Here is a 24,634-nt window from a genome sequence, read left to right on the forward strand (position 1 = left end):
TCTTAAGGCGATTCTGTTGAAATTCAAAATAAAAAATTTCAAAGTCTTCCATTTTGTTGACAAAGTATTTCGACGACGACGAGTTTCCATACATTTTGTAACCTGACAAATTTTGGATGTTAATATGAGTTTTTGGAACAGTATTTTTAAATGAAAATTCATTAACTTCGGAGAACTGGTTTTATTATGTCTCCTACATGATTATATGGTTCTAAGGACCACATTTTACTTATATGATACTACACTAGTGACTCATTCTTTCTTTGATGTTTTTTAATATGCATCACTTTATCTTTAGTGCTTTTATTATACAAGAATGTAAGATTCTCCATATTTTGTCATTTTCAGAAATTTCAATCCAATTGTTTTATTTTAATGCAGCTGAATTTGGCCTACATAGGCCGAAAAATGTACTCATCTCTCATTTCTATGATGTTTGTACACTTTCAAATTGTAAATATACTTGTAAAAATGGTAAAAATACTCTTATCATAGTGTGCATTAGTCAATACGGAACCACAATGAAATTGATTACGTGTCACAGTGGTTAGACAAGAAGTTAGGTATTACACTGAGCATGTACGTGGTAAAATTAACGAAATTAGAATACTTTATTATTTCAATAGATTTAGTAAGCTTTCTTAAGAGATAGACCAAGCTTGGCATAAAAATGACAGGCATAGATGGTATTCTACGAATATTGTTTCGTGGAAACAGTTGATATTTGACCATTAAGTACTAATTGAAACATCTTCAAGTCTGAATTACGGACCATTGTAAGAGTTTAGTTGAATAGATTCTTTCCATTCAATTTTACTAAAAATGGAATTAGATTTTATCATAATATAAATGTAATATCGAAATTCTTTTCTCGAATTATGAACTTTCATCACCAAGGATTTAAGTTCCCTACTCAGAATAAGCCGGCCTCGTGAAGTAGTGTGCCTGCCTCTTACTCGGAGGCCCCGGGTTCGATTCCTGGCCAGGTCAGGGATTTTTACCTGCATCTGAGGGTTGGTTGTATGTCCACCCAGCCTACATGATTTCAATTGAGGAGCTATCTGACGGTGAGATAGAGACCCCGGTCTGTAGAGCCAAGAATAACAGCCTAGAGGATCCGTCGTGCTGACCACACGACACCTCGTAATCTGTAGGTCTTAGGGATGAGCAGCGGTCGCTTGGTAGGCCATGGCCCTTTGGGGCTGTTGCGACATGGAGTTTGGTTTGGTTTTTGCTTTCCTCAGAATAAGGAAGTTATGTTTAAACGCTGCTGTAGTTAATACTAATCAGAGCAACTTTCAACCCGCAAAACAGTGAATCGGTGAGGATGAATATACAAGGTGGTAAGAAACAAGATGAACCGGGTATAATTTGGAAAAATAATTCGTTATCTCGCACCGTTGTCATTTTATCTGCTGATGAACATAAATAGTCAGATCATTTTTTTATAACTTGCTTTACGTCACACTGACACAGATAGGGCCTAGGTCTTATGGCGACGATGGAAGAGCAAAGGCATAGGAATGAGAAGGAAGCGGCCGTGGCCTTAATTAATGCACATCCCCAGCATTTTCCTGGTGTGAAAATGGGAAACAATGGAAAACCAACTTCAGGGCTGCCGACAGTGGGGTTCGAACCCACTATCTCCCGGATGCAAGCTCACAGCTGCGTGACCCTAACCGCACGGCCAACTCACCCGGTGAGGAATTCAAATGGGCTTCGTGAGGTGCTGTTGCTAAACCTGAATGTGGCTTAACACTGTCTTGAGAGCATCTATAGAAGAAAAACTTCGCCCAGGGAGGGATTTAAACACCGATATCCAATCTGATACGATCGCGCAATAGCAAGTGAGCTACGGTGAAACCGGCTCAAACCCACGGTGTGATTGTGTTTGATGCTGATTTCTCGGCGTGGCTCTCAAGCCAGCCTTAAGTCACATGTAGATTTAGCAACATCGCCTCGCAAAGCCCATTTCTTTTTGCTAGTTGTTTTACGTCGCACCGACACAGATAGGTCTTACGGCGACGATGGGACAGGAAAGGGCTAGGAGTGGGAAGGAAGCGGCCGTGGCCTTAATTAAGGTACATCCCCAGCATTTGCCTGGTGTAAAAAGCCCATTTCAATTTGCTCGAGAAGCGATCTGATAGGCTAATCTCAGAAGCTGATAAATTAAAAACCGTGTGAGATATCGAATTAAATCTTTCGTATTATTTATTTTCCTTTTTGTTTGGCCTTTTAAAAATAATAGCTCTATTGAGCTCTTGACGTTAATTGATATATATGTCGGAGAGTTGTTAATTGTAAGTAGGAAACCCTGTTCTCCTGGCTTCTCAGTGATTAGCTTTGCCTTGTAGTTGTCAGTGTCTATTTTGCTGTTCAGATCTCCTGGTAATACGGTTGGCTTGCTTCCTTCGCTGATTTGTATTAGATTACTAAGCTCATCTATTATGTGTAAGGCATCGTAATATAGTTGGAAGTAAGCAGCTATGATGGTGAGGTGCTTTGTTCCCACAAGTAATGCATTGTTGGTTTCAGTTGCACATTTGTTCGCATTTACAATAATAAATATACCTGAAGATGTAGAAGAAGAAGATTATCATATGGACTCGGGCAGCTAAAATTCAAACTGTTCATTTTAATGCTAACTTGGTAGCTTGCGCGTAAATCTCAATAATCCCTTCACGCTTCAAGTCCGCGCTACCTTAGTTACGCATCGTCAGCACCCCTGGCAGCGACTCCAACAGATAAAAATGGTGGGACATTTGCCAGGAGCACATCCAATGTGTTTACAAGCGCATGGTTCTCCGATTCTTCTGAAATCCGCTGATATCTATGGGTTTCTGGGCAAAGGAAACTACTTTGCGAATTAATTGGCAACCGGCACTTCAACCAGCTAACTTCTTTCCTCTCTAGAAGTGAAGTTTCTCTGTTTCATGTAAGGAAACAACATAGAGACTATCTGTGACGATCGGAATATTTTGTTTAAAGATGATCACTCTGATTTTTCCATTGTCTCCTTTATTCTGTTCTAATATTAAAAAGGCAGCTTGAAAATATACTTATAATTAAATTCATAAAATTTACTTCGATTTCCAGTTGTAATGAGTGGAAGAAACCTAGTCAAAAAAAATATTAAGTTACAGTAATCTGTAACTCAAGACTTACGAATGAATCATTAATAAATGGACAAATGTCAGTTTCTACATTAAGGGTATTTTTTAATGCTTGAAATTCTGGTCCCATACATTTTAACTTCCCTCAAATGAGTTAAAGATGAATTATCACATTTACCACCAGAGAAATGTAGCTGTTTTTTAAGATTGACGTGCTAACTGGCTCAGTCAGTTGAGGTGCTGGTCTTCTGACCTCAACTTGACAGGCTGCATCCTGGATCAGTCTGGTGGTTTTTGAAAGTCCTCAATTACGTCAACCTGGTGTCGGTAGATTTAGTGTCACGTCAAGGAACTCCTGCGGGACTAAATTCAAGCATCTCTGCGTCTCCGAAAACCGTTAAAGTAGTGGTATGTAAAGCCATTATTATTTTTATTATTATTATTATTATTATTATTATTATTATTATTATTTATTAATATATTATTATTAATTACTTATTTCTTATTATTTAATAAAACCGGGCTTCATATACATTTAATATTTTATTGAAATAAATTCAACCACGTCGTTCAGTTTGCACATGAACAATACATTTTTTCTATATATTCGTAAGCACACCACAGCTAACAATATCCCACCTTTATTTTTATCTCGCCTGATTCCCTCCACACGGATATCTATCTGTCCAGCTTTTTACAGCTGAAGTGCTAATGACGAATACAAGAGTTTGTCTTGCAAGATAGAATGCTCACTACATTGAAGCTGAAGAGATAATGACCCTTTCTACCAGTCGACGATATCCTTCCAGTCCAGTGCGATGCCTGAAGAACTGTTTCTGCTGAGGTAGTTGCGTCTTCTATCTAACACACCCTTTCCTGCCCACGAATCTAATAGTAGATTGGTGAATTCAACTCTGGACTCACTGTATGGGATAGAGCGAATATAAATCGATAGGAAGGTGAATATAAAACATATATTTATTCATTAAATGTCTAAATATGTGTACTGCGTTTTTAGCTGATTGAAAATATTGATTCATCTTCTGCCCTTACATAGAACGAAATTTTATTTTCAATATCTGAGGACAGTGTTGGGACAAACACAAACAACCTGTCCCCGAGCCAGATGAATTAATCACACGCGATTAAAATCCCCAGCGCGGAATCGATCCAGGAACCCTGTGAACCGAAGGCCTCAACGGTGTCCACTCAGCCAAAGAGTGGGTCAGTTTTTAAAATGAGTATATCTACAGTATATCTGATAACCTAACAGTTAAAGACGTGAAAATTGGTATTTGTAATCCTCTCTAAAAACAAAGAAGCATGTATATTTTGTTTTAGAAAAATCAACTTATGCTGGAGATCGAAAATAAGTGGAGGAGTTGAATTTTCTTTATGAGGGTACTTATATCTCAAAAATAAGATGTTACAGACGTGAAAATCGGTATTGTTCCAGATTTAGCTCTGCCAGTAGCCTGGTCATCTTAGCCTCAAAAGGCAATGCCACAAACGTGGTTTAGCAAAAGGTTCTGGGGTAAATGAAACGCAATTTTTCGGTGAGTTGTTATACTTTAGGCAATTTCAGACCATGTCTTAATGCAGTACCGAGGAACAGTTAATTTTTATCAATTTACCGAATCCTCGCGAGCAAAGCCGTAGGTAAGAGCTAGTAATAAATAATGTTAGTTTTTATACAAACAGGTGAGAACAAAGAGTATAGGGCATTCACAATGAATAAAAAAGTACTGTTAGAGATAACTCGATGATGATGATAATTATATTATTATTATTGTTGTTTCTTAAGGAGCCTGGCCGGAGCAAGCTGGTGTGTATGAACCTGTTTCCGTTGTGGGGTCATGAGAGGCTAAAGAGGTACTTTGCCATGGAGGGTAAGAGAACGAGGGAGAGGTGTAAAACAGTGGTTAGATTCAGTTTCAAATAACTGAAAGACAAAATTGCGGTATTTTGTCAGCAGTATTTTATGGGCCCTCATTAGCCATAATAAAACCATTTGCTATTGGCGAATGCTTAGAAATGCGGGCGCGCTCATTGGTTGTTTCGCGATTTTACCACTTCCTCTGTCTTGTAGTTTTGACCGGCAACGCATGATGATGATGATGATTGTTGTTTTAAGGGGCCTAACATCTAGGTCATCGGCCCCTGATAGTACGAAATGAGACGAAATGCAATGAAAAAAAAAATAAAAACCAAAATCCTCCACTGACCAGAATTCAAAACGAAAAATGAACGGATGGATGTGAATTTAAAATAATCAGTGGAGCCGACCCGCAATGACTCATTCTCAGAAACTGATGGAAAACAACAGTAATACTGACCAAGGGACTGCTTCTGTAGCTCAATACTGAATCGGTGCTGCTTGCAAGCTAAAGGGGTCCAAAATATAGGTTATCGGCCTCCCATAATGGTATTTATCGCTTGGAATGTAGAACCATGGTATTTGTCATGGTGCGGTACTAATCGAAAGTATCGTAGACTCGCGGTATTCCACACATTATGGTACTACTGACAGGTTATGAAATTCGCACATGTAATACAGACCCATGGTGTTACGCACATAGCAGCGCCATTTACAGGCAACGCAAACCTATGGTTTTCATCACGTAAGTGTACTAACCCCAGGGACTCGTATTATTCCGTGGTGTTTCTTATATAGTGGGTACTAATCATAGACAAGCCACAACCCTGGTGTCGCTCATGTAGTGCTACTGATCACAGGTACCGTAAACGCCGACCGCACGGTGCTCCTGCGTGCTACTAATCACAAACCTATTTGGTACTTAACATAGTGGTACTACGCGCAAGTAATAGCGACCCATGGTGTTCCCCGCGTGGTGGTACTAATCACAAGTAGTTTCATGGTTCTAATCCAAACATTCCTTGGTCGCCCCTTTTAGTCGCCTCTTATGACAGGCAAAGTATACCGTGGGTGTATTCTTCGTCTGCGTCCCCCACCCACAGGGGTTGTGTGTTTGGTCCGCGAGAGGTACTTTATTTCCCTCAAGTCCACCGGCAAGCCGGTTAGGACCCCCTATTCGCCACCTGGGACGCGCCACGTGGGAGTATCACCTCTCCCCCTGCTACGCCAGCGTAGTAGGTTCGTGGGGCAACGGGTGAAGTTGTGTTCCCCACCTCAAATGTAGCTTTAATTTAATTTTCCTTACCTCCGGAGTTTGCCCGAAAATTTCTCCCGTTCGCCAAATTTAATTTCGCATGACTTAGCCCGCGTGGTTATTCATATTCCTTTTGTGTTAGAGGCACTTCCCTTTTTTTTAGTTTCGTAAAATATTTTGTATGTAAAATTTCATTTCTCTCTTTTGTTTGGTTGTAATGGTAAAAAATGTTTTTGTCCCCCGGGTGTGTCTCTCGTAGTTCTGTTCACTCTTAATACTTCTTGTTCGGAACGAGCTCCTTGTCCTGAAGTGTTCTAGAAAAGGCTGCTTCCTAAACGGGCTCTTTGTTAAGATGTTAATTATTTTTACTTCTTTCTTTCGTCATGTGTTACTTTTCCATTATTATCATGTCTTAAAATATAGGCGTTATTTGTAAACATGTGTTACTTTTATTATTATTATTATTATTATGTCTCAACATGTAGGCCTCATTTTTGAACATGTGTTACTTTTCTTAATTATGTTAAAATATTCCTACTTTTGGTATGTTTACAAACTCACCTCCGTGAAGCGTGTATGCGTCTTTCTAAATTTGTTGTGTTAAACTTGCGTCATTGATGCTTCCGATTGTAATGTTATTTATTTTATCATCCTTATTATTATTATTATTATTATTATTATTATTATTATTATTATTATTATTATTATTATTATTATTATTATTATTATTTTTATTCGCCTTTATGCTGTGAATTAGTATTATTATGTTTTAATTTCTATGTTGTGTATTACCGAAAGGGTTACATTTAAAATTGAAGATATATTTTTTCCTATTAAAACGGTTTTAGTTATCAGTCTCTATAAAAGAGTTTCGAACCACTGCCTCTCCATGTGGTCACCTGTCCTCTTGTTACCTGACAAGCCTTTGCACCTGTCACCTTGTTTACATATGCGACTAGTTCCAGTAATTTCAACACCTACTGCATGTAATTGGAAATTCCTCCCTTCCTATACACCCTCATCCCATATTTGGCCGCTTGTTAATGGCCATGACATATGTATGCGAGTCCGCAAGCATCCTGCAACCACTATGCGGTATGGGGTTTTGTAAGTCTGGATGCATAAAATGTATGGAAGTGTGATCGATTGATTGATTGTTGAATGCACCCAAAGGGAATTAGCTGAACATGGCATTATGCTGATCAGGAGCAAAAAGCTTATTGTACCCTTGCGTGCAGGAAATCTAGACAATTCCCGTGTTTTCATACAAAATGGGGTGGGGATATATGAGCGTACGCCTTAGCCCCGCTTTCCATGTAACGCAGAAGTAGTACATTTTTCACAATTTGCTTTACGCCGCAAGGACACAGGTAGTTCCTATCGCGACGATGGGATAGGAAAGGCCTAGGAGTTGGAAGGAAGCAGCCGTGGCCTTAATTTAGGTACAGCCCCACCATTTGACTGGTGAAAAATGGGAAACCACGGAAAACCATCTTTAGGGCTGCCAGTTTTAGCCCTTCAGGCATGCAACTCATTGCTGAAAACATCCTGAATAGATAAGGGCCTATGCTGCGAATTTGTTTCTATTTGCTTTACGTCGCACCGACACAGATATGTCTTACGGCGACGATGGGATAGGAAAGGCCTAGAAATTGAAAGGAAGCGGCCGTAACCTTAATTAAGGTACACACACAGGGCGAGTTGGCCGTGCGCGTAGAGGCACGCGGCTGTGAGCTTGCATCCGGGAGATCGTAGGTTCGAATCCCACTATCGGCAGCCCTGAAAATGGTTTTCCGTAGTTTCCCATCTTCACACCAGGCAAATGCCGAGGCTGTACCTTAATTAAGGCCACGGCCGCTTCCTTCCAACTCCTAGGCCTTTCCTATCTCATCGTCGCCATAAGACCTATCTGTGTCGGTGCGACGTAAAGCCCCTAGCAAAAAAATTAAGGTACAGCCCCGGCATTTGCCTGGTGTGAAAATAGGAAACCACGGAAAACCATCTTCAGGGCTGCCGACAGTGGGGCTAGAACCCCCTATCTCCTGATTACTGGATACTGGCAGTACTTAAACGACTGCATGTATCGAGCTCGGTACTCCGAATTTTAGGTAAATAACATATAATAAAGTATCAGAATTTATTCTTTATTTATTCCTAAAAAATACAATTCTTTTATTAATTATCACTATCCGGTCGATTAGATTAGCAGTTTGCCTTTTTCTGCCACTAGAAGAGCTAAATACTATCTCAATTTAATTGAAATTCATTTCATATCCTACAACAGGCGCCTCACACTATGGTCGGAAGATTATCCCTTAGAAGACTGTAGTAGCCATCCGGATTTTATTTTTTAAATTATTTACATATTAATAATGAAGACAATTACTTTTTACGTCATACTCACTACTTCTACGGTTTTAAGGAACGGCGAGGGGCCTCAATTTTGTCTCGCAAGAGTTCCTTTACGTGCCTGTAAAACGTAAAAGAGCTAAGATGAATATCTCGGACGGTACAGCGCTGGCTGACGTTCTGAGCCGTACTTCGCGTGTTCGATCGCGGCTCAGGGTGGTGGTGGTATTGGAAGATGTTCAAATATGTCAGCCTTTTGTCAGTAAAATTACTGGCACATAAAAGAACTCTTACGGGACAAAATTTTTGTACCTCAGTGCTTCCGAAAACCGTAAAAGTAGTTACTGGGATGTAAAACCAATTACTTTATTATTATTATTATTATTATTATTATTATTATTATTATTATTATTATTATTATTATTAGGCCTATTATTAAAACTTAAAAAGAACAATAGTCAGTGTATATAGGCGAATTACGAATACTGCTGCAGAGAAAAATATAAAACAATGACGAGTCTGGCGACTCTTTCAACTTAACACCGGAATGAGCGAGCTTTGCGTCGGAATATCATTATCTACCACCTGAGCCACTAAGCCCAACGATTTATTGTTTTTAAGTCTCTCAATATTCAAACAAATGTTAAGAGAAGAATGAGGGTAAAAATTTTCCTCGATTCCTCTTGGAAGTGAATCGAATCCTCTCTGCTGTTATTCTGTGTTCACTAAACCGGACCCGCTGTCGCACAGTAGACACCTTCTCAATTATTCTCACGTAGAATGAATGGGCATCTGTCTCTTGTCACACACCAGAATAAAATGTACCTTTAACTGAAGTCCCAGTCTTAACCTTGGCTGTGACTATATGGAAGGTGCTGAGGAATGGGTAGTGCTGAGTAATGTTTTTCCGAGCATGATTAGCGTGTCTGAGAGTTATGGAGTTTGTTTTATAGTCAATCGTGTTGTAATAACACTTTCAGGCCCAGTAAGGAAAGCAATGGCAAAGCACCACACTCCTCGCCTTGCCTACTACGCCTCATTTTAGCACCGCCATAGGTTTTCGCTCTTTCCCTATAACTACTTAACCTTTGGTTGTGCTATCTGAGAATAAAGCCAGCATCTGGGCTGTAAACCTTACAGGAAGGTTAATTGTACCTCGAACCAGCCCTCAGATCAAGATAAATATCCTTGATCTGGTCGGGAATTGATCCCGGGACTCCAGGTAAAAGGAAGTCTCCCTACCCGCACACAACGGGGCCGTCCTAACACCTCGAAAACTGTTGTTAATCTACTTCTGGGTATAACACAGATATAATTCTCCTTACCTTTAATAGGGTAATGTACTTTATACTTAAGGAATATTGCACAGTCTTCAAACTATCATCGAATAATACGTGTCTAAGTTTTATTGTTTGTAGTTATAATTTCTCCAGTGTGAAGTCCAGATGATTAGCACCACTGGTAACAGTGTCAGCACATTACACTGTGCACATCATTTAAGAGGTGTATTACTTATCTCAAAATAATAGTATGTTACATTAAAATGAATCAATGTGGAGAAGACCTAATGTATTCTGTTAGAAAGGTCGACTTCCGGACGAAACATTTTATACTTCGTTCTGTTTTGAGCAATGTTATTGTACAGGAATGAAGCCTAGGTAGACTCAGAATATATTATTTTAATGCTGGTACGAATTTGTGGGAACATTGGTGCGTGAGTACTCGGAATGAGGACATAAATACTAAGGAATAAACTCGTTGAATGAAGCTGTACACATATACTAGCGAGGTCGGTGCAAGGGTTATGTGAGGTGAATGGAAGAGTATAGTTTACCTGGGAGGTTAAGGGAAGTAGAGAGAGACCAAGTTGACGATGGATGATTTAAACGAGGTCTGAGAGATAGTTTCAAATATAGGATTGCGAAGACGCTTAATGAGTTCACAGACTGAACGCTGAAAAGCATAACAGTCTCTAAATGAAGATGAACACAAGTACAGGTATGTATGTATTTATTATAATTTTGTTGAGTCTAATTTATCGACAACTGATATTTTCTTATTCCTAGACTTGGTGGTATTATTGCAGTTATAACTATAATTAATACTATTATTGCCAATGTATGGTTATTCAACTCAAAAGTAAGGACTCATGAAAATTTTGAAGATAACGTAATACGCTAACCATGTGTTCTAATCCCATATATTTTGACTTGGAAATTAATATATTTCGCAATTATTTGAACTTCGCACTTACTCAGGCAGGTTTTTGACCAGAATGGGATGGAGAAAAAGTACACTTCTCAATAATAATAATTTCGTGTGGCTATTTCTAGTCGAGTGCAGCCCTTGTAAGGCAGACCCTCCGATGAGGGTGGGCGGCATCTGCCATGTGTAGGTAACTGCGTGTTATTGTGGTGGAGGATAGTGTTATGTGTGGTGTGTGAGTTTCAGGGATGTTGGGGACAGCAGAAACACCCAGCCCCCGGGTCACTGGAATTAACCAATGAAGGTTAAAATCCCCGACCGGGCCGGGTATCGAACCCGGGACCCTCTGAATCGAAGGCCAGTACGCTGGCCATTCATCAAACGAGTCGGACACACTTCTCAATAAAAGTTAAAGAAAATGATACATCGAATCAAGCCATTTTTTTAATACAGAATGATTCATTTGTAACATTAAATATATAGAGAGGCCTTGATCTTACTCCAAAGAGTATGAATAAGAGTTCGTTCGTTCTAGTTTTAACCCGCAACATATTTACGGCAATATTCCAAACTTTCGTTGAGGTGCGTAGAAATGGGAAGGAATCGGCTTTCGCCTTAATTAATGTACAGTCTGTTGTCAGTATGAGAGACTATGGAGAAAGGTCTTCAGGGCTGTCAACCCACAATCTTCCGAATACAAACTCTCAGTTACGTGACCCAAATGACTCTGCCAACTCACGCGATGGAGACTAATTATTGAACTAAGCTAAGAGAATACCATAGTAGTAACACCGCACTGAAAGAAATAACAGTAACTTTGAAAGAAAAGAAAATGTAATTGGGGGGGGGGGGGGTTAGGAGGGTATGTAGATTGAAACTGGGCCAGATTGTTAATTGGGGTGACAGGAGTTGGAGAGAACGAATGACTCCAGTGATACTACTGGCGTGAAGAATAATTTTAACTTTGAAGGGCCACGTTGCGAGCTTTGAACGACTCACAATCACAATCAAAATTACAATCAAGTGAAGATATTGGGAATTACCAAGCACAACCAAATGGACTGGCAATATTTTAGCTAGAACTCTGGCCGGTAAGGTTCTGTCATCTAAGGTGCAATATTGTGTGAATATTGTCAAGGCATTCTCGGTCTTCATAATGTGTGTGCTGCGGGTCAGTATATCTCCAAAGATATTTTCACATAGGAGGTTTTGTCCCGGCAACGACGATATATTTAACGTGCCCGTTTCGATGCATTTTGTCAGTGCTTAACACCAATACTGTATACGTGTAAAAAGTGTGACTCATCGAACGTCGGATGGATGCGATCGTGGCCTTAATTAAGATCCTGGTGTAAAAATGAGAAATCAAACAAACCTATATTCAGGGCTTCGATTATTGCACTTCACACAGCGGCGTTGCATGCGTAAAACATCTGGGGGTTCACTGCTTCGAAAAATGACGTGTTCGAATGTAGTGTAACTTGATATTTACATTGATTTAAAATAGTGACAATGCATGATTAGAAACGCGACTTTCCTTTGAAGCCACACGGCTGCAGTTCGAAGAAATTAATAAAACAGCGAAAAAGTAAAGAAAGGGAATTTGATGTCCGATATCCGATATTAAAGACGTTGGAATAACTGCTTCAAGAACGTGTTAGGCGGGCTATTCTTATTTATGCTCTTTCCTTGACGAATTTTGCCGTTTCATTTAAAGAAAAACACTTGTTACTAATTAAAAGTTTTGTATTGATTAGGTACATAAACTTAAGCTACGTATTACTATTGACGCAGTACAAATTATAGTTACCGAACTATTCTGGTTCATTGCTGTTAATTATAACCAAAACGCATAACCATAAAATTAAAATCCCTTTAAAACCTACAATCTAAGGCAAATTTTAAATGTGTGCTTTGTTACAGCGCTTCGGCTCCGCAAGACTCAATTCCGACACTCAGGCATCTCTGAAAATGTATAGCGATCGAAGAAAAGTTAACATTTTTCCTTTAGTAACGACTTAAAAGTATTCTAACGCGGGTGGCTTTTCGGAGAAGAAAGGTGAAGAAAGAGCTACAAATGGGAAGAAAGTGACCGTGGCCCTGAGTTTCCTGATTTGAAAATGGGAAACCTCGGAAATATCTTCAAATCTGCTCACGGTGGGGTTCGAAGCTACTATCTCTCGAATTAAGCTTACAGGTACGCGATCCGTACTTTGCAACCAAATCACTCCGTAGGACGTCGTAAAATGGAAATTCGTGTCTGTTTCCGAGTTGGTGAAGTTCTTTTCAGACACACTGTCAATGGAGATGATCCGCGTGTACTTATTTTACCCGCAGCACTCCTTTCAATCTTACTTTTTTGACATTACCGCGAATCGAACTGGACCTCGCAGGTCGGTGGTTATAACGCTAACCGTTAGACTATGGAGGTGGATGGTAGGACGATAAAGCATTATTATTATCATTATTATTATTATTATTATTATTATTATTATTATTATTATTATTGTTTCCTACGGGCTTTACGTCGCACCGACACAGATAGGTCTTATGTCGACGATAGGATAGGAAAGGCCCAGGAGTTGGAATGAAGCGGCCGTGGCCTTAATTAAGGCACAGTCCCAGCATTTTCCTGGTGTGAAAATGGGAAACCACGGAAATCCATTTTCAGGGCTGCCGATAGTGATATTCGAACCTACTATCTCCCGGATGCAAGCTCACAGTCGCGCGCCTCTACGCGCACTGCCAAGCCGCCCGGTATTATTATTATTGAAAACCTACAACCTGTTGTCCAGTCATTGACCGGGTCAGGGATGGAATGAATGAAGCAGATATAGGCTATTAGTACGATGGGGTCGCCACTCCCAAAGTGATTTATTAATGAATGATAGATGCTATGAAATGAGAATGTAGAGTGTTGCTGGAATGAAAGATGACAGGGAAAACCGGAGTACCCGGAGAAAAGCCTGTCCCGCCTCCGCTTTGTCCAGCACAAATCTCACATGGAGTGACCGGGATTTGAACCACGGTATCCAGCGGTGAGAGGCCGACGCGCTGCCGTCTGAGCCACGGAGGCTTATTATTATTATTATTATTATTATTATTATTATTATTATTATTATTATTATTATATATAATTCGTTGGGGTCATCAAGGACCACGTTAAGTCTTGTTGCATTTGACACTGAACTTGGCCTTCTTTAGAGCCCAAATTTCCCTCATTCTTTGTGAGTGGGCCTGCTTACGCTCCTCTGTCCAAGGGGCACCGTGTCTTCTCTTCGGTTGCTCGTCTCGGTTTAGCCCGTTCGTCAATATTTTCTTGCGGAAGAGATCTCTGTTAAGGGCGTCTTCAGCTGAGATATGTAGCATTTGCAGGTCTTCTTTGGTATTTCTAAACCAGGGAATTGTGGTTTTGGGGTTTGAATCAAAAACTGAAAGATTTCTTTAGTTAACTTTCTTGCGTCCATTCTTTTCAGATGACCGTAAAATCGTGCTCGTCTTTTTCTGATTGTGTCGGTAATTTTCTCTATTTTGCTGTAGACTTCCTTGTTGGATCTCTTTTGATGGATTCCATTTCTGTACTTTGATCCCAAGATTCCTCTCACAATTTTGCGTTCTCTTTTCTCCAGTTCTTCAAGGAGTCCTTTGTTGGCATTCAGAGACAGGGTTTCGGCTGCATATAGAACTACTGGCTTCAGAACTGTTTCATAGTGACGTATCTTGGTGTTTTGGGAAAGGCACTTTTTGTTTTAGATTGTGCGGGATGTTTGGTAGGCTATTTCCAGTTTGCGTACTCGCAATTCGTTATGCCGATCTAAGGAGCGTCTTTGAACTTATTAGCACTTTTTAAATTTTTCTTCTTCCCCTTTCAATATCTCTTCATCCTCTCGCTGTGTTCCTCTTTATCCTGTACAGTCTATCCCCTATGTAGTTGGGTGGGCTTTACAGAAAATTTGTGTTTTTTGAATTTAGGTTCTGTATTATTATTATTATTATTATTATTATTATTATTATTATTATTGCAGAAAACACATTTGCTAATGTAATTATATTGTCATTAATCGTCATTTACTCAGGATATACGCTTGAAAAATATATGTTGCAGCAGAATATTCTGAAAATGGGCAATTTAAGGTTTTATATGCAACTTTTTAATTAAAGAGTTCTCTATAAGAAGATTCAGTTACATTTAACAGTCACACGTGTGAGGAAATAACTGCAGTAATTCACCAGAAATATGTTCTTTCAGCACTTCCTAAGAAATAAGAGTGGAATGATAAATACTCCTTCCGCAGTTTCGTTGTGTATGAGTGGAGATAGGTCGTAGTCTGGCGAAGAAGATTACGTCTGCCGCCCTCACCGCCAACAAATCATTTCGCGGGTTCACCTACCAGGGATCTGCGATTACACAATATGAAATTCATTTTGAAATTCTTAATGCGGTGGATTTAATTTTCATGAATTTTACAAGTTTGAAACAGTATAATCTATGCAAACAATACATCATCGGTATGAAAGTAAATGATCTATATTTATTGCCGAAATCACTACCGACTCAGCATAAATACACTTAAATTTATTTCCCAGAAACCCAAAGGCATGCCCTTTAATAACCACTACGCTTTGTCTGCAAATTATGAAAATGAGTATTTTTTTAACTGAAACACCTTTCCGTGTCATATAGAGGCTCTGGAGACCACCGATTCAATATATATTATATATATGTATGTATTCTGGAGTATTATATCAAAGCAAGAGGGTATAGGGGAAGTACGTGTAACGTCCATAATTCTATTTACCGCAATTAAGATTTCTCAAATTTTATACAGCGCAATTAGTACAATGTATCAAATGATTCGGTGAAAATAAATCTGTATATTTTTTAAAAAAAGTAATACTTATTATAGAACTTATTGTCGTGTAATTTGTATCACTAGCATGCAACTAGGACCAGGTGATCTTCTAAATACAAACACATAACTTATCTACTTATTTTGTACTACTGAGCCAAAAATACGACTCCATGAATTGTGGTCGTCACTTTTCGTAAGTAGGACAATGTTAAAACAATTAAACCTGAATTTAGGCGCAGTTTTCACGAGCCCATTTTTGGATCTATTACACTGAATCAATCGTAGTCATAATAATTTTCACATACAATGCCGTCAGATAGCTCTTATTGTAATCACGTAGGCTGAGTGGACCTCGAACTGTCCCTCAGAACCAGGTAAGAATCCTTGACCTAACCGGGAATTGAACTTGAGGCCTCCTAATAAGATACAAGCAGGCTACCTCTACACCGCGGGGCCGACCTCAAACTATGAAACATCTTTTAGAATCACCAGTAAAACTACGAAGAAACATAATTTTTTACTATTGTTTCAACGGTCCAATTTATGCACTCTGGGAGAGTTCAAATTACACAGCATGCAAAAATTTAATCAAAAACTAAATACTATGCAATTTAAAATTTATTAATGCATCTATATTAAAACATTTAGATATCTCATCAGTACTTGAAAAACTAAACATCTTCTTGGCTGAAATAACTACTTCAGAGTATACTTAATTGCCACCATATAAGCTCACAAGGAAGGTGAATATTAAGACAGTTTTCCTCTTCCTCCTCCAACCTTAAGTCCATTAGGAAAACAACTTCCAGAAAGAAAGTTACCCTCGCCTGTCTTGTTGACAGTACCTCAAACAGAGCGAAACCAAACTCGCAAATAAAAAGATATTATTGGTCCAAATTACACGCAGGTCCAAATTACCCGTACTTCCCATATCGTATAGAGGCTTTGGAGACCACCGATCCAATTTATGTATATAAATATGCATATATTTTGGAGTATCATAACAAATCGGCAGGGTATACATTTACAATTGTCCTACTTTAGATGGTGGAATAAATTCAGGGAGAAAGGAAGGGGGACGAAATGGTTTCTTACTGATGTTTTGAAAACGTTCAGAATTATTTAGAAATATTTTTAACAAAAGTTGAAAAATTAAAATCCTACAGTCTGTGTCCAGTCATTCAACCGGTTCAAGAATGGAATGAATAAATCCCCCATCTTGTGGCGAGGATAGGAATTGTGCCGGCTGCCGAAGCCTGTCGCACCCCTCTGGGGAAATGATTAATGAATGACAGATGAAATAAAATGATGTTGGAGGTAGTTGCTGGAATGAAAAATGACAGAGAAAACCGGAGTATCCGGAGAAAACGCTGTCACGTCTCCGCTTTGTCCAGCAAAAATCTCACATGGGGTGACCGGGATTTGAACCACGGAACCCTGCGGTGAGAGGCGAGCGCGCTGCCACCTGAGCCACGGAGACTCGTTTAAACAAAACTTATTATACATAAAACTTCAAATATATTATGTTAAAGACAACCTTTAATACAGATCCACACCTACTGGAGATACTCACTAATTTACTTTGTTATTGCTAAATTCATTAGCGGTGAGCTCGATGACATCGAATAACTACTAAGTCGTCATGGGAATAGTGATGGTTACTAGACGTGATTGTCCTGGTAAGATGAACTGCCGTGTGACCTGCCCATTTTAACAAGAAATATAATGAAGACGACCATTTGGATGAGAAACTACGTGTGAAGGAATAATAAGGGGAAAAGAAATCATACATTGGGGTGAGAAGGCAATGCTCTAATAACGTCGAGTTTGAAGAAAATATAATTGGATAGAATTCCCTCGGCACGCGAAAACTTTGGGATACAAATATATAACAATTTTTTCATGGAGACTGTAGAACTACACTGCAATCTAATACATACATACATACCTACATACACTGACTGACAGAGCAAATGCAACACCAAGAAGGAGTGGTTCGAAAGGAAAAAACAGAGACGGCACGGACGAATAATTGATGTTTATTTCAAACCGATATGCAGGTTACGCAATGCGCACGGCATCGACTCAGTAGGATGTAGGACCACCGCGAGCGGCGATGCACGCAGAAACACGTCGAGGTACAGAGTCAATAAGAGTGGGGATGGTGTCCTGAGGGATGGTTCTCCATTCTCTGTCAACCATTTGCCACAGTTGGTCGTCCGTACGAGGCTGGGGCAGAGTTTGCAAACGGCGTCCAATGAGATCCCACACGTGTTCGATTGGTGAGAGATCCGGAGAGTACGCTGGCCACGGAAGCATCTGTAAACCTCGTAGAGCCTGTTGGGAGATGCGAGCAGTGTGTGGGCGGGCATTATCCTGCTGAAACAGAGCATTGGGCAGCCCCTGAAGGTACGGGAGTGCCACCGGCCGCAGCACATGCTGCACGTAGCGGTGGGCATTTAACGTGCCTAGAATACGCACTAGAGGTGACGTGGAATCATACGCAATAGCGCCCCAAACCATGATGCCGCGTTGTCTAGCGGTAGGGCGCTCCACAGTTACTGCCGGATTTGACCTTTCTCCACGCCGACGCCACACTCGTCTGCGGTGACTATCACTGACAGAACAGAAGCGTGACTCATCGGAGAACACGACGTTCCGCCATTCCCTCATCCAAGTCGCTCTAGCCCGGTACCATGCCAGGCGTGCACGTCTATGCTGTGGAGTCAATGGTAGTCTTCTGAGCGGACGCCGGGAGTGCAGGCCTCCTTCAACCAATCGACGGGAAATTGTTCTGGTCGATATTGGAACAGCCAGGGTGTCTTGCACATGCTGAAGAATGGCGGTTGACGTGGCGTGCGGGGCTGCCACCGCTTGGCGGCGGATGCGCCGATCCTCGCGTGCTGACGTCACTCGGGCTGCGCCTGGACCCCTCGCACGTGCCACATGTCCCTGCGCCAACCATCTTCGCCACAGGCGCTGCACCGTGGACACATCCCTATGGGTATCGGCTGCGATTTGACGAAGCGACCAACCTGCCCTTCTCAGCCCGATCACCATACCCCTCGTAAAGTCGTCTGTCTGCTGGAAATGCCTCCGTTGACGGCGGCCTGGCATTCTTAGCTATACACGTGTCCTGTGGCACACGACAACACGTTCTACAATGACTGTCGGCTGAGAAATCACGGTACGAAGTGGGCCATTCGCCAACGCCGTGTCCCATTTATCGATAGGTACGTGCGCAGCACAGCGGCGCATTTCACATCATGAGCATACCTCAGTGACGTCAGTCTACCCTGCAATTGGCATAAAGTTCTGACCACTCCTTCTTGGTGTTGCATTTGCTCTGTCAGTCAGTGTACATACATACATACATACATACATACATACATACATACATACATACATACATACATTATCATTGTACTGTAGACCGTTATGCCTTTCAGCGTTCTGTCCGCAAACCTGCGTGAATTTACTAAATGTCGCCACAATCCTCTATACGCCACTAGCGCACTAACCCCATTTAGTCCTATACCTCATACCTTTAAATCGTTACAAACTGAGTCTAACCTTAGTCGTCTTGGTCTCCCTCCACTTCTCTTACCCCCCACTACAGAGCCCATTATTCTCCTAGGTGAGCTATCCTCCTCCATTCCTCTCACATGACCCCACCACCGAAGAAGGTTTATGCGTACACCCCCATCCAGAGAGTTCATTCCTAACGTAGCCTTTATCTCCTCATTCCGGGTACCATCCTGCCATTGTTCCCGCCTGTTTGTACCAGAAATCATTCTCGCAACTTTCATGTCTGTTACTTCTAACATATGAATAAGATATCCTGAGTCCATCCAGCTTTCACACCCGTTAAGCAAAGTTGGTCCGAAAACAGACCGATGTAAATATTTTTTCTTCTGGGAGCTGACTTCCTTCTTATAGAATATAGTTGATCGCAACTGTGAGCTCACTGCATTAGCTTTACTGCAACTAGATCCGATCCTATTTACTATATTACCATCCTGGAAGAATACACATCCTAAATACTTGAAATTATCTACCTGTTCCAGCTTTGTATCACCAATCTGACATTCAATGCTCTTGGATTTCTTACCTACTGACATCAATTTAGTTTCGGAAAGGCTAATTTTCATACCTTACTAATTGTACCTATTTTAAGTTCCAAGATATTAGACTGCAGGCTTTCGGCACAATCTGCCATTAAGACCAAGTCGCCAGCATAGGCCAGACTACTTACTACATTTCCACCTAACTGAATCCCTCCCTGCCACTTTATACCTTTCAGCAGATGACCCATTAAACTACGAACAACAATGGTGAAAGTTGTCCAACGCCGGTAAATCCCCTGAACTAAGAACTCATTCTACCATCAATTCTCACTGCAGCCCAAGTGTCAACATAAATGCCTTTGATTGATTTTAATAATCTACCCTTGATCCTACAGTCCCACAGTATGGTGTACACCTTTTCCCTCGATACCCTGTCATATGCTTTCTCCTAATCTGCGAAAGAGAAACGCAGCTGTCTATTCCTTTTGTAGAATTTTTCAAATACCTGGCGCATACTGAAAATCTGATCCGGACAGCCCCTCTGTGATATGAATCCACACTGGTTTTCATTAAACTTCTTCTAACCACTGATCGAACCCTCCCTTCCAAGATTCCTGGTATACTAATCAATGAGATACCTCGATAGTTGTTCAATCCTTCCTGTAAGCTTTCTTATAGATAGGTGCAATTACTTCTACTGACCAATCTTAAGGTACCTTACCAACACTCCATACTAATATTACTACTCTATTGAGCTATTTCATCCCTCCCTCTCAATACACTTCACAATTTCAGGTCTAATTTCATCTATTCCTGCTGCTTTATGGCAAGAGTTTAATTACCATCCTTTCCAACTCCTCAAGCGTAATTTCACCAACAGCATTTCCCTCCTCCCAATGAGCTCGGTTGTTCGCGACACCACCATGAAGATTTTCAAAATATTGCTGCCACCTGTCAAGTGTTTCACTAGGATCTATTATGAGTTCACCCGAATTACCAAAAACACTTAATTTCTCTCTTACCTCCCTTCTTAAGATTCTTTATTACTGTCCAGAAAGGTTTCCCTGCTGCTTGACCTAGCCTTTCCAGGTTATTACCAAAATCGTCCCATGACTTATTTTTGGATTCAGAAAATATTTGTTTCGCACTGTTTTTTCATCTACGTAGAATGTCTGCATCGACCTTGTTTGGAGCCATTTCAGACAAGCCTTCTTTTTACGTTTAGAAGCTACGCTGACTTCATCATTCCATTGAGATGTTCGATCTTTCCAACCTTTTCACAGACTCGGTCCTAGGCAATCCCTTGCTGTTTCTACTACGACATCCCTGTATGCCATCTATTCTCTTTCTAAATCCTGAACCTGTTTACTGTCCACTCTTCGGAACTTCTCATTAATTATATCCATTTACTTTTGGTTAATTTCCTCGTCCTGCAGATTTTCTACACTTATTGGTTTGCAGACAGATTTCACTTTCTTTATCCTATGACTAGAGGTTCGTAGTTAACTACAGATCAGATAGTGGTCTGTTTCATCGAAAAATCCCCGAAAAAACCGTAAATTCCTAACAGATATCCTGGTTTCGAAGTCGGTCTATTATGGATCTGGTACCCCTACTCTCCCATGTGTAGCAGTGATTAGCCTTGTGCTTGAAGAATGTATACGTAACTGCTAAACCCGTACTAACACACAAGTCCAGCAAAAACTTCCCATTCATATTACCTTCCGTATCTTCCCCACATTTACCAGTCACCCTTTCGTATCCTTCAGTTCTACAGAGTTAAAAATAAATTAGGGGAACATGTTTGTTAACGTCTGATATGTGAACGTTAATTTGGTAAATGGGTTTCCAATGGTTGTACAGCATACCTTGAGACCTTAGCTACTCAGTGTATGCAAATCGAAGTTATACTCCATCTGTAGGCGTGGTCATGCATTCAACTGTCAGGTGACAACGTGATTCGAACTGGTTAACTATGTGACAGACCATATAGCGATAACGCCTTAACGATGACGGCAACCAGGTGGGTTTAATTTAAGATGTAATAAATTCCCTATGCTAAAATTTACGAGGTGCAAATCGACTTGGTCGTTAGCATTTACAAATTAATTATGTGGGACACCAGTGCTGGTACAGTATTAATATAGAACAATTCTTTTGAAAGAAACTCTGACATTGCGAAGTCTCTAAGAACCATTCTATTTAAAGGAATCTGAAACGTACGAACTTTTATCGTTATATCTTGACTATCCTGGTTACTAGAAGATGTAATCATTCAAAACCTTAATCTTTTCACCCCTGAATAGTTTTTCCTTCCTTCTTACTTTCTTTCTTGCTTTCCTTCTTTCATATTTCATTACTTAACGTCTATGTTTCACGATATCCTTCCAGTTGAAAGTAGAAGAAATGGAGAAAATATTTCGAATAAGTATACTCACACTTCCTGCATACTATGAACAGTGACGGCTATGATCTGACAGTGGTGATTAATGTTTAAACACTCTAAGCTGATAAAACGTGTCCCCTGTATTCTTTTGTGAAAAATATTGCTTTTGGAATATTGATCATGGATGAATTAGATGGCAATAGCAACCAAAAATGTGTCATTATGCTGGGATATGAATTTTTTATCGGAGAGATAATGTGATTGTTAATACATAACGTGAACGCTTCGCAGGCCACACCGCTGCTGATGTCCATAGGCACCATTTCAGTAAACAGTGTGTAACCAAATTAACAGTTAATATGCTTTTAAAATGGACTGGGTGTGGGAGAAATAAATTAACAGTATTCTGAATATGATACCCTCATGTTATGCATTGGAAGATAACTAGTGAATAATGTCTCATTTTAGGATAATTCTAATTAGCCTAAAACAAGAACACGACTTCGAAATATAGTCATATCAGCTTAAAATTTTGACGATTACCTAATATCGCACTTTGGCTCAAATCCCCTATCACTCCTTGAATTTGTTACATGTATAATTATGTTCTGGATAAATTTATGTTGAACTGAAAACAATCTTAACACCCCCGAATGATTCCTGAAGTACCAATTATCAATATCAGAATCAGAATCCTATATAATTGTTCGATGTTTCATGAAGGCCCTTGGAGGAGTGGAAGGTAAAGGCTTCCACCATTGTTAACTGGGGCACGTGATGGTTTCATGAATGATAGTTCTCTTAAATGTTTCACTCTGTGTGTCCGAAGCATGTCAATGAGCGTTATCATGATCACTGGATAGGTACAGGTGACTGATTGCTTGGCCTTCATTATCCTGTGGGAATGTACTTGAAATATTTGGTGTCTGTAGAAGACAAATTAATCCTCCGAGCTCGAATTTCGGCTGCCTGTCAGACAGTGCGCACTACACCAGGCATTTTTGACAGTGTTCGGAACTCAGTGCGAAGACGAGCAGAGGCATGAATTTCGAACATTACGTGTGGTATGTTAACAGAGTGTTCCCGTTCCCGGAGACTTCGACTAAAATTATTTCCTAATTTCCTTTTTCTAAGATTAAAATTTCTAAAATACTATATTACTAAAAAAAATTACTAACAGCTCATATTTCCAAAATCACAATTCCTACAAAAATATTCTTAATTCTGTTTTCCTACATTTTATATTTCCTAAAATAATACATTATACACAAAATGTTTCTCCTCGTTGTGACACAATAATTTCTGCTTAAGACTACATAATCACAACAATTTTGGAAAAAACATTAATGACGTAGAAAAATTTCTTAAAAAATTACCGAAGCCTAGCAAGAGATGAATTTGTTGCAGTAATATACGAATAATTGTTGAGAGTTGTAGATTACGAATATTTCATTAGGAAAAATTATTATGAAAATGGTAACTTAGGAAAAATATCCAATACGAGTAGGAAACTCGTATTCCAAAATATAAATTTTAGGTAAAACGCACATTTGGAAAAGTGTCCTGGAATCGTATGGTCGTGCGGGTGTATTAAAGACATATTCAGTGCTATATACTCAGTCATTCATGACACCTGTTAACAAATGTCATTGTAACAGTAATATGCTTTGGAGAGCGCTACAAATGAAGTCTGATGGATCAATAATTATGTATTATATATGTTTGCTAGTGGTTTAACATCGCAGTATCACATCGAAGTCGTTCGGTTACACAAGGATAGCAAAGGGCTAGGATTAGGAAGGTAGTCTCCGTGTCCCTAATTAAAGCACAGCACCAGCACTTAGCTGGAAGTGGGAACCACAGAAAACCATCCTCATGGCTACCGAGATATGAACACACTGTTTCCCGAATGAAAGATCACATCTATGTGACCCTATCTGCACGGCTAGCTCACTCGGTAAAAAATTATGTATTTCTGGACCTACATTAATTTCCATGAGGTTTCGTTACACTGTGTATAGGTGGATGGAAAAGACACTATCTTGCAATCTGCGGCCGAGTTTCAGCAATATATTTGCTGTGTCACCTACCTATATAAGGTAAGGGTTATTCTGCCCGAAGGCAGGTCCGAACCTCCGCAGAGGTGTTCCTGAGCCGGAGTTTACGTGCGGTAGGGTGGCCAGTTCCTTTCCGCTCCTCCATTCCCTTACCCCCCCCCGCGTGGCAACCCATCCAACTCCTGACCACGCCCAATGTTGCTTAACTTCGGAGATCTCACGTGATCCGGTGTTTCAACACGGCTACGGCCGTTAGCACCTACATATGGGGCATGTTGAAAGAATCATTTTTCAAATATTTCCTAACTTGTATCTTTACAGCAACTTTTCGCCGTCAACATGTCCAATAATATACGGCAGAGAAGCGTTATAAATAACGTGGTGGTACACATTTTGAACTCATACTTTACGAGAGCATTTCAGTAACAGCGGATGGTCGTTTTTCTTGCCGCATACAGTATTTACCGCGTGGG

This window comes from Anabrus simplex, chromosome 3 (assembly GCF_040414725.1).
Source record: "Anabrus simplex isolate iqAnaSimp1 chromosome 3, ASM4041472v1, whole genome shotgun sequence".
In the NCBI taxonomy this organism is placed as follows: domain Eukaryota; kingdom Metazoa; phylum Arthropoda; class Insecta; order Orthoptera; family Tettigoniidae; genus Anabrus; species Anabrus simplex.